Source organism: Schistocerca nitens, chromosome 1 (genome assembly GCF_023898315.1).
Source record: "Schistocerca nitens isolate TAMUIC-IGC-003100 chromosome 1, iqSchNite1.1, whole genome shotgun sequence".
Classification (NCBI taxonomy): domain Eukaryota; kingdom Metazoa; phylum Arthropoda; class Insecta; order Orthoptera; family Acrididae; genus Schistocerca; species Schistocerca nitens.
Window position 1 is genome coordinate 393,997,190 of NC_064614.1, and position 12,116 is coordinate 394,009,305.

The window sequence follows — 12,116 nt, forward strand, 5'->3', positions numbered from 1 at the left end:
CTGTAAGTGTGTGGATTGTCTACTGTGCACAAGATGGCATAATTTTATAATTTATGCTATAGATGAAGAATGCATTTCTGATGAGGAAGAGTCAGTGAATTCTCATGATGAAGTTACAGGCATTGATGCATCAGAGATCCATTTGCCTCAACCTATCAGTAAGCCTCTTTCGATTAGGTAGTGGACAGATTGACGACACCACTGCTCCACAGCTTCGATGTTTTGAAGAATCAAGTGGGATTCAGATTCGAATTGACCAGAATCCTTCTGTGTTTGATTGTTTCTCCTGCTTTTTTGATGAAGAACTGCTGAAAATGATAACCCGAGAGACAAACCGCTGTGCTAGGATAACTATTGACAAGCTAAATGCAACATGGAACCTGATGCAGCACTCAGTTTGACATAATTGGAGTACTGTGAAATTTGTGAACATGTAAATTTCTTTGGTGTGGTTTTACATACATATCTGCCCGAAGAGTATCGGGAACAATTTTTTTCAGACGTGACTGTACGCTGCAGTGTGCTCACACCTCACATAGTTGATGGTGGGGATGTGAACAAGACTTGCCCAGCGCCACTCAACTGCGAGCCTTCATTCAGATGAGATTGTGTTTTTAGGGGAACCCTGATGAGTGACTCATTTCAAGTGCCAAATGCAGCAAATGATGGAATGGTGGTACACTGTCAAATTTTGTGTTGGACTGGGAAATCGGATATAGAGACTTGGGCCACGATTTGCCAAATGTTCAAGGATGAAAGAATTTCATAATCTACAGTTTTTAAGTGGTACAAGTTCTTCAGAGATGGCCAAGAGTGTGTGGATGACGAGCCCTATGCAAAATGGCCATTGGCATAAAAACCAATAACAATGTGCAAGGTATGCATGAAGTGCTGAATTCAGACCATTGGTTAAGTGTGCACATGGTCACAAATGCAATTGGCAATGATAAGATGACAGTGAAAATGTTATCACTGAAAATTTGGCAAAGTGAAAGATCTGCACTAAACTTGTCCCAAAGGTCTTGACACATGGCAAAAGCAGGGCAAGTGTCTGCTTGCAAAGACCTCCAGCAATGCATTGAAGAAGGCCCCAGCTTTTTGGACAATGCAATAGAGACTACATCTGGATATTTGAATACGATCCGGAAACTAAGTGCGAAAGTTCTCAATGGCCCACTGCAGCATCACCTCATCCAAACAAGGTTCAAATGAGTAAATTGATAGTGAAACCCATACTCATCATTTTCTTCAAAGCCAAGAGATTGGTCCACTATGAATTTCTACCTGAGGGGTAGACAGAGAATGGTGTTTTTTACCTACAAGTGCTAAGAAGACAGAAGCAGACTTGGCACCAACAGAGTATTTGCTATTCCCAAAAGTGAAATTGCTGAAACCCTCCTTCAAAGGAAGTCACCATGGGAACACCAGTACTGTTAAATGATCTTGAATGCATACTGCTTAAGGACCTACCAAAATCTGCCTACCGGGCACCCTTCAAGTCAAAGAAAAGCCACAGGCTAAAGTGTGTCGACACTCAAAAGCTGTACTTCGAAGAATTTTGAGACATTGTAACAATATCTCAAATAAATTTATTTTTCCAAATGTTTTCCTGATAATTGTGTGCACCTTATTAGAAAACTGAAATTGACCTACTATTGGTCTACAATACTTCAGATCTCCTTTGAGGGAAATGGTTACCAAGAGATCACTGTTTGTCAGTTCTGCATCTTATAGATAATGTGACTTTTATTTCAAAACATCGAGGAGGGCATAATCCTATTCACAAAACGAGACCCATCTTTCGTATATCCATGAGAAAAAGTGAAGGAGAATATAAACCAGATGAAAATCTCACTATAGATGAAGGAATTTGCCATTTTCACAGTAGACTTAGTTTCAAGGTCTACATAAAAAATAAGCCTAACAGATACGGCATTAAATTTTTTATGTTATGTAACACTGAAAGTGGCTACATTTAGAAATTTGAAATATATTCTGTTAGTTAGGCAAATGCTAATAACAGGATTTTGCATGTAGTAAACAGACTGTGTGAAAGTTTCTATGGTGAAGGCCACACCCTATATGGTGATTGGTTTTATGTCAGCCCTGATCTGTTCGAACATTGAACATTTATTGTGAAACAAAACTGACACGGTTGGTACAGTAATGAAAAATAGAATATGTCTAGCTAAAGATGTAGAAGCATAATGGTTCAGAAAATAACTTCCTTCTCACAGAAGAGACCATTTCCTGCCTGTGAAATGAAAACACTCTAAGGATGTACTTATTTTGACAACTAAACACAAGAGACCTATAGTTAGTGCAATTAATTCACCCACCTACAGATTGGCAAAACATCTGGCACGTTTATTAGCACCCGAACCGGGACACTGCAAACATCATGTTGATAACTCTCAGCCATTTGTTGAGACCCTCAGGAAAATAAAGATAGGCCATGTTCAAATAACTAATGGGGATGCAGCCAGGTGACATCATCAGCAACCGCCGCTATTTCGATAGGAGCAGACATGCCATTTTCAAGGTATAACTGCCAACAAATAAGTGCTGTGCAGGAGAATTTAAAACTTGGTTTTAGAGAAACTCCAAAAAGATAACATTCACACAAACCAAAGATGACCAATGTCAGAAGTTATGAATAGTGAAATTAATAATTAACAGGTGACAATCCATCTTGGATTTCCCACTGTTTAATCAAAAGGTGAGGTAGCATTAACTCTGGCTCTGTGTTTTTTGACAAGGGAGAGAGCAGGATTCCATACAGAATTTATATAAAAATCACCATCTCTATTTATAAGATTACTTGCTAATTTAATTTCAACAGCTTCCTTAATAACACCATCCCAATAGCAGGAAGTGTAATTGAGGTTTTAAATTCCCTAGCACAGTGCTTACTTGCTGCAGTTATGGCAGGGTCTTCTCTTGTCGAAATGTCAGTGGTTGTCGATGACACCACCCGGCTGCGTACCTCTAATTTATTTGAACATCGTATACGCTGGTAGAAATCAAAGTCTCACAAAGGTAGCCAAACTGACATAATGTTTAGTCTGGATGTTGTGTCACTTTTTACGAGAGCACTGGTGCAAGACACATTGAAATTTTTGACCCAACAGTTTCCATCTGATATAGTGAAGCCTTTCCGCCATGCCTTAACGACAACAAACTTTCTGTACTGCAACGAATATTATGAGATGACAGAGCACGGCCATGGAATCGCCACTGTCTCCAGCTGTTGCAAACTTTTTCATGGAGCACTTTGAGGAACAAGCCCTGAACTGCGTGAGGTTATGTTCATCATGCTTGCTATGGTACATTGACGACACCTCCTTCATATAACCTCATTGTGAAAATGAACTGTAGCAGTTTGTTGACAACATGAACGGTGTCCATCCCGACATTAAATTTATTGTCAAGCTGAAGAGGGATGGCAAGCTTCCATTCTTGGATGTTTTAGTTGAGTGGGAGGGTGGTTTAGTCATTCAGTGTACAGGAAATCTATGCGCACTGGCCAGTATTTGAGCACCAACAGTTTTCACGACACCATGCACAAGAAAGTGCACTGAACACTTTAGTACACAGGGCAAAGATTTTTTTCTGACAGAGTCCATCTAGAGTCGGAATTTCAGCATTTGAAGTGCGTGTATTCAGAGAAAATAGTTACAGTAAGAGAGAAATTGCTAAAACTTTCAAGTGCCACCAACGAAAGGTGGGTTATGAAATAGCAAAAAGAGACCAATCCAGCTGCATTCCTTCCATACTATGGAGCAACTACTAGCAAGATAGGATGTGTGCTGAAGAGACAAGGACTGAAACCAGTGCTACAGCCTGCCTCCAAGATAAGAGATGTGTTATACCCTGTGAAAGACAACATAGATCTGAGAGTTCCTAGCGTGTATGGTGCCCCATGTGAATGTGGTAGCATTTAGAAGGGTCAAACTATTTGCACTGTTGTTGAGAATTGTTCAGAGCATTCATGACATATGAAACAAAGGGAACTTGAGAAAGTCAGCCGCAACTGATCACTGCCTAGAAAATAGCCATAATAGACAGTTTGAAAAAACAAGAGTTTAGGCACAAACACCATCATTCTGGGATTCTGTTGTCAAGGAAGTGGTGGAAATTAGAATTAAAAGCAACAATTTTAACAGGGGCCTGGGGACACTCTTATTGAGTATGGAGCAGGCTTTGGACATTCAGTGAAAGCAGAGACATAGGCTTGACGCTTGTCGGAATGTGAGAGCAGCTGTTTCAAACGTATCACCAGTTGCTCGCGCCATGTGATGTCACTTGGTCCTGCAGTGGAACTGAGCTGCTAGGAGCTGCCCAACAAGCCTTCCATGCATATGCCATTCTGGTCTTCTCTGGAAGGTTCCAGAGGCTGCCATTACATTTATATAAGCAAAACAGCGTGCCAGCCTTGGCAGTCAGGGATTTAAACTCTTCAAGGTGATGGTGGTGACAGCTATTGAGAGCTCAAATCTTTTATTTGAAATGGTGTGGTTTGTAAATTGAGAAGATTTTATTGAAACAACACAGTATGACAGCATCTAGTGTCAACGTCTAAACACTCGCTCTCTCTCTCTCTCTCTCTCTCTCACACACACACACACACACACACACACACACACACACACCTTTTCACTATGGTGGTTGTTAACTCGTATGTTCTATGTAAAAAGTCGATACCTACTAATAAACATCTTGTTGAGTTCATTACTCAATTGGCATAGTCTTTGGTGACCAAAGATGGACTGCAATAATGATAGAAGACGAAAAAATGAATTACAATTTTTGCCATGGCCAGGACTTGAACCCAGGTCTCCTACATACTAGGCAGATGTGCTAGCTTTTACACCAATGTAGCAGAATGGTTAATTACAGCTGCATGGACTACCCCAGTGTAATGCCCTCCCTAACACAAACTTCAACTCGTGCATTCAGCCCAAGTTTGTGTTAGGGAAAGCATTGGACTAGGATAGTCTGTGCAGCTGCATTAACCAAATTACTTCAGTGGTGTAATGGCTTGCACATCTGCCTAGTAAGGATGAGACCTGGGTTCAAGTCCTGGCCAGGGCACAAATTTAAATTCATTAATTCAGCTTCTATCATTATTGAAGATAAAGTTGAGACTCATAAGTCTCAAGGAAATTGTAATTCCATATGAACAGAGGTGGTCTGGTTGAATAAACTTCCACCCAAAACAGTTAACTTGTAAATAGTCAGTGGAAAACATTTTCCTAGATTGATTCCAGCTTCAGAAAAGTCAAAGTGATCACAGAGGAGACAAAAAGTTTGTGCAGAATGTGATGTAGGACTTTGTTTTCCAGAATGTTTCAAAATTTTTCCCACTAAACCAAAAGAAACTAAATAATTTTAAATAAAGACAACCACATTTTCAAGTAGTTTTATTTTTAACATCAGAAAATTCTAATCTCATGTTCATTTAGGAAATTAAAGATGAAAACATTTTTTGTTGTTATAAAAACAGTTTCACTTCAGTATAAAAAAATCACAGTTGTAAATTTCTTTCTTTACAGCATTTCATATAGAAAAGATCTGTCTTTCAGTTCCAATAAACTGATCTGAATTCTGTGCAATAGAACCTACTACACAAAATTATAAAAAACTGAAAATGTGCAGTGTTGACCAGTTGTCAACACCCTAGCTGCCTAATCCTCAAAGTGTTAAAGTTCAAGCCTGCACATCACCAAATGGTCACAAAGTGTTAAAGGTCCATCTATATTTCATAGTTTGTAGCACTTGACTCGGAAATTTCATAAGTACAAATGAATGTTAAAGTATTCACACGGCTGCTGGCCACCCAAAATCTATCATTTTTATATGTCTGAAACGACCTTGTCAGCTTACCAACATGCTACCTCAGGACCAATCCATACAGGCTGACCACCAGATGCAGAATGACCTGGAGCCACTGCTTGCTTGCAATTTTAAGAACTCACTTTCCTCACCAAAATGTATAAATTACTTGTACTGAAAACACAGAAAATGGATTGGTTCATACATCTTCCTCATTAATGATGTGGCCTAAGTACTTGACTTGAGTCTGTGCAAAATTACATTCATCAATACTTGGTATAAGACGTGCTGCTCTTAGTCTGTCAGATACTTCCTGTAACCGTTCCCTGTGTACAACCGTATCTTCTGGAAAAAAGTACAATATCATCAAGATAGATCAATGTACTTCATTGGTTTCAGGCCAAGCAAAACTCCATCAAGCAATCTTTTAAATGTGGCTGGTGCATTTTAAGCCTGAATGGCATCTGACGATACTGAAAATGCCTCCATGGGACAGAAAAAGCCGTTGTAGGTCTATCTCCTGGTACTACCTCCAACTGGTGGTACCTGTTATACAAATCCATTGTAGATAAGTACTTGCATCTGCCTCCTCTGATGTGAACATAATGGGTTTCAGTGAAGTGAGGTGGGCAGATAAGGGTGAAGTAACATCAGGTAATTACACAATGTTTTATACCGATGGAAAAGGTTTTGAATGTGGTGTGGCAATAGTGATGCGAAATCAAATAGTTCAAAAGTGACTAAAGTGGGATGCCATACTGATGGTTTAATGTTTGTGAAAGTAAGTGCACAACCAGTGGACAGTCTGATAGTACAAGTGTACATGCCAATGTCAGACCATGACAATGAAGAAGTGGAGAAAATTTACGATGAAATAGAAGATATTGTACTTTCTGAAGGCAGAGGAAGAGTAAACACCATAATCATGAGCAACTTTAATAGTGTGGTTGGACAAGGTAGAGAAGCAAACATAGTGGGTCAATATGGATTAGGAAGAAGAAATGACAGAGGAGGAATGTTAGTGGAATTCCGTCAGAGGAACGACTTGGTTGTGATGAACACTTGGTTCCATAAAAGGTAGAGTAAATCGTACAGAAGGAAGGACGGGGGAGACATTAACAGATACCAGCCACTACATACTCATCAAACACATGTTTAGGGGTAGTGTGAAAGACGCTAAGACTCTGCCAGCTGCTGACGTCAATTCTGATCACAACCTTTTGGTTGCAGATATCAGGTCAAGATTGAAGAGGATGCGGCGACAGCATGGAAGGAGAAAGCAGAGATGGGACCTGGAAAAGCTAAGAGAGAACAATGAGGCAGTAAGAGAATCCTTGGAACAACAATTTAGGGGAATGAGAGGTGCAAATACAAGTGAAAATGTGGATCAGCAGTGGTGAAATGTTAAACAGGTTTTATAGAATATTTTAAAGAGCGAAGTTGGGAGGGAAGTAAAGAGAATGAGGAAACCATGGATCACCAATGAGATGCTGGAAAAGATGGAGGAAAGGAGGAAGGGTAAAAATATTAATGAAAAAGAATATAGAAGGCTTAACAATGCACTCAGAAGAGAAACCGTCAAATTGAAAGAAAAGTATTTAGAACAAATGTGGAATGAAATAGAGACCTACATAGAAGAGGAAGGTGTGACTTTATGTGCCAGAAAACAAAGGAGCTGGGAAGCAGAGAAAGCAAAGGAGTAAGGACTTTCGGGGTAGAAGACCTTAGAGGACAAATGGTTACTGAACTGGTGAAGGTGCTGAAAGTATGGAAACAATATATAAAGGAACTGTACGATAAGGAACATCGCCCACAAGGCATTGAAATAGGGACAGAGAAAGACATTGGCAAAGACAAAAAAGGACCTAGCATTAAAGACATGAAAAGGAGGAAAGCCACAGGAGACGACGACATACCAGTGGATTTGCTGAAAGAAATGGAAAAGAGGATTTGAAGGCATCAACGCATCTCATAAACAAAATCTACAAAGTAGGGAATGGTTTAAGGACTTTTTGGATGCCACGGTGGTTGCTCTTGAGAAGAAACAGCAGGCCAAGAAATGTAGTGATTTCAGAACAATCAGTTTAATCTCACATGTAGTGGAGATTTTTGCAAGAATACTCAACAGAATGCTGGTAAACAAAATTCAAGAAGTAATAGGAGAGGAGCAGTTTGGTTTTAGGAAGGGAAAGGGAAGCAGAGACACCATCGGATCGGCATGGTGAAGATATTGTCAGAGAGAGTTTTGGCTGTTAACAAAGAAGTTTGTGTTTGTTTTATAGACTGGCAGAAGGCCTTTGACAGAGTTAACTGGATAAAATTGATGGACGTCCTTAAGGAGATAGGAATAAACTGGAGAGACCAGAGACTGATTCTCAACTTGTACCTGGGACAAAGAGTAAAGGTGCGGCTAAACTATGGAGAAACCTGTACGGGGACTGGCTGACGAGAGAAGCTTTGAAAGGATACAGAAACTTCAGGATGGGAAGATGCCTCATCAATACCATCAAGTACACAGATGACCTGGTAGTGCTTGCTAAAAATCAAAAACAACTGCAACACATGATGAACCAGTTGGTGGAAACTGGAAGGAAATAAGGCATGGAAATCAACGTCAAAAAATCAAAAGTGATGTGGATATCAAAAAGGGAGACACCTTTGCGGATAACCATTGATAGTCAAGAACTGGAGGATGTGAAACAGTTCAAGTACTTACGAAATTTGGTGACAAAGGATGCCCAATGCACCAGTGAAATTCGAGCAAGAATCTCTATGGTCAAAACTTCTGACATGAAAGTTAACCTTGGAAGTAAGGAAGAAACTGGTGAAGTGCTACAACTGGAGCATTGCACTGTATGGAGCTGAGACGTGGACTATGAGAAAAAAGGAAGAAAAAATACCTTCAAAGTTTTGAAATGTGGTGCCTGAGGTGAATGGAGAAGATCAAGTGGACTGATCGGGTGATGAATAACAGTGTACTGAGAAGAGTAGGAGAGGAGAGAGAGATTCTGAATACAATTCTTCAGAGGAAGGCCAACTGGATCGGACACATGCATAGGCACTGAGTGCTCATACACGAAGTCGTTGAAGGGAAAATTAAAGGAGTGGTAGGACGAGGAAGAAGAAGAATTCAACTTTTGGACGACATGAAAGATGGAAAGAGATACAGCCGACTGAAGGAAGAAGCTGAAGACAGGGAACATTGGCATCAGAAATTCTCCATATGTTGACACAGACCTGCCACTAGTCAGAATACTGCATAATAATCTGCCTTAATTGTTAAATGTCCTTGTGATTTTTGGTATTGGATAGGCAGTGGTAGTTGCAACAAAAATGATATTTCTTATTGCCAAGTCTAGACTTTTTTTGGGAGCAGGACAATGGGTGCCCCAGCCTTCCTCACACCAACTAGAACTTTTTTCTGTGATACCTTCTGCCAGTTTTTTTATTTCTCCCCTTTTCTGATACTTCCTGACCCCCCCCCCCCCATCTCCACCACTCCCCTGCCCACCGTCTAACGTGCAGCACTTCACTCTATGCCACCCCCACCATACTATCCCTCCCCTTCCCTGTCCCGACCTCCTCCTTACCTCCACCCAGTCGCCATTCCCGTCATGCATCGGTGCTGCTGCTCGCAGTGTGGTTTCAGTTGCGTGAGACTACAATCAGATGTGAAAATTAATTGCAATATTATAATTAAAATCATTAACTAATGTTTATAATAAATTCTACTTTAATCATCACAGTATATGTGAAAATTCGGTACTTAAAATGAATACAGTAAAATCCACTATTACGTTTCCTTACACTATTTGGGAACAAAATACAGTCCAGCTCTTGCAGTATTCGAGCAGCACATCGTTTACTATACTCGTGTTATAATGTGAGATTATTGCTCACCTGAGACCATTGCCAGGTTAACGGAAAATCTTGGGGGGGGGGGGGGGGGTGTTGTAGGAAATAGGCTGCGATTAACTGCCTATAAATAATCAAGAGTTTACTGTACTGTTGTTTGTTTGTAGGTTTAATGTGAACAGAAGTGTGCAGCTGACTCTCGGTGAGGGTGAAGCGAACACAAAGGAAAGTAGCTTGTTACATCAATACCTGCAACCTATAGTACAAAGACTCCCTTCCTATATTAAGGAAACAAAGCATTTCTTAGATTATCTGATGTCTGTGCCCACCCACTTCCACAACATACCTTGCTCGTCACCATTGATGCCACATACACATGGTTAACATACCTCAATTACCACCCACCTGATTAAAAAGCTGTAATGTCCTTCCTGCTCACCTTGATTAACTGCATACTCACAAACAACTACTTTACCTTTGACGGACACACAAACAGATCAGGCGTACAGCCATGGGAACCAGCATGGCTGCTTCCTAAGCCAACTTTTTTGTGTAACACTTGAAGAGGGCTTACCTGTGATCCATAAGCCTTCAACCCATAGTTTGGTTTAGATACTATGATGATGTCTTTAGCATATTGGCTCATGGTGAGGCTGAGCTGTTGAAATTTTTGGAATCTCCAAATACATTCTCTCAATTAAATTTCACGTGGTCCTATTCTGAATCCCTTACCACTTTACTTGATGTTGACCTCATACTCATGGAGGGTCAGCTATACACTTCTGTTCACATTAAACCTATGAACCAACAACAGTACTTACATTTTGACAGCTTCTCTCCTTTCCATGTCAAACATTCCTTCTCAACAGCCTTGGCATTCGTGGAAAATGTATTTGTTCAGATGCAGACTTTGTTCAGATGCAGACTCTTTACAGCAATACACCACCGTTCTCACCTCAGCTTTTACTGCGTGTAATTGCCCCACCTGCTTAGTTCAAAAGCAGATTTCCTGGGCCATCACGTCCAATCTTTTTTACTGCCGATCCCAACAAAAAACAACTTAGGAGTACACTTCTTGTCATTCAATATTATCCTGTTCTTGAGTTTATTAAGCAGCTACTCCAATAAGCTTATACCTTCATAACATTGTGCCCTGAAATGAGGTCCATTTGCCTGACATTTTCCCACCACAGCAAGAACATCTTTCGGCTGCCCCCCCCCCCCCCCACCCCCTCCCCAACTCAATCTTTACAATATCCTGCTCAGACCATATGCTTGGGACTGATAACCATGAACCATGTAGTTTGGTCCCTTTACTCCCCAAACCAACCAACCATATGCTCCTTATGCAACGATTTCCCTACCCTCTGGTTCCTGCCCCTGTGACTGTCCCCATCGTTAGACTTGCCATGCACCACCCTCCACCACCTGTACCAGCCCTATAAGTGGCAAAATGTATTCATCAAAGGGAGAGCTACCTGTGAAATGACTTCCCTCATGTACCAGCTGTTATTTAAATACTTTTCAGCCTTTTACATCATCATGACCACCACCAAGTTATAAATTAGGATGAATGGGCATAGACAGAGTGTGGGTACTAGTAACACACAATAGCCTGTTGCAGAGCACGCTCTACAACATGATAGTCATGACACAGTGCCTGTATCACCACATATACCATCTTGATTATCCCCTCCTAGCACCTGTTTCTCAGAACTCTGCAGGTGGGAACTGGCTTTACAACATGTCCTTAGTTCTCACTATCCACGTGGTATAAATTTATGTACTTTCTTCAGTCTCAGCATTTCTTTTCAGCAACTATTAGTTTTTTTATATATCTTTCTTTCTGTCCTGCCATACCACACTTGCCCTGACCCCTACCCCTTTCCCATCCCCGTCTACCACATACAGTGCACTTGGCTTTCCACTCTTGTTAACTTTTCCGTGTTGTTAGTAATCTCTGTCATGCTTATTACTCTATCTTTCACCTTTAAGCTTTCAGGTTTTCATATCTCATCTGGTGCAGTCTGCAACAATCAGTCTTTCCTTTCCATCCCGTCCAGTAAGTCTCCCCTGACCTGGTGTTCAGGGTGACTTTTCCATAACTCCCCTCACTTCCTAAACTGTACCAGTTCCTTTCCTTCGTCTCTTTTACTTTCCCTTCAACTATTCTGCCAGAAGAAGGGATCACTGACTCTGAAAGGTTGCACATTTCCATTTCTTTTATAAGCATTTTCTTCTGCTGCCACTTGGTGAATAAACTTTTTATCTATCCATATTACATTATATTTTCAAATATTGATTATTTATATTGAAAACTTTTATCGAATGGTTTTTTATATCAAATTACCTCTGACATTTTATAACAGTATACATGCATATGTAAAAAGAAAGGCAGTTTCTTTTCCTTTTGTCTTAGACACATC

General features: G+C 40.5%; 1 protein-coding gene across 5 annotated transcripts in view; it reads left to right on the forward strand.

Annotated features, from left to right (window-relative positions):
* Positions 1 to 12,116, forward strand: part of LOC126249381 (exportin-6-B) — a 381,423-nt gene that overhangs the window by 258,318 nt on the left and 110,989 nt on the right. The window lies entirely within an intron of this gene.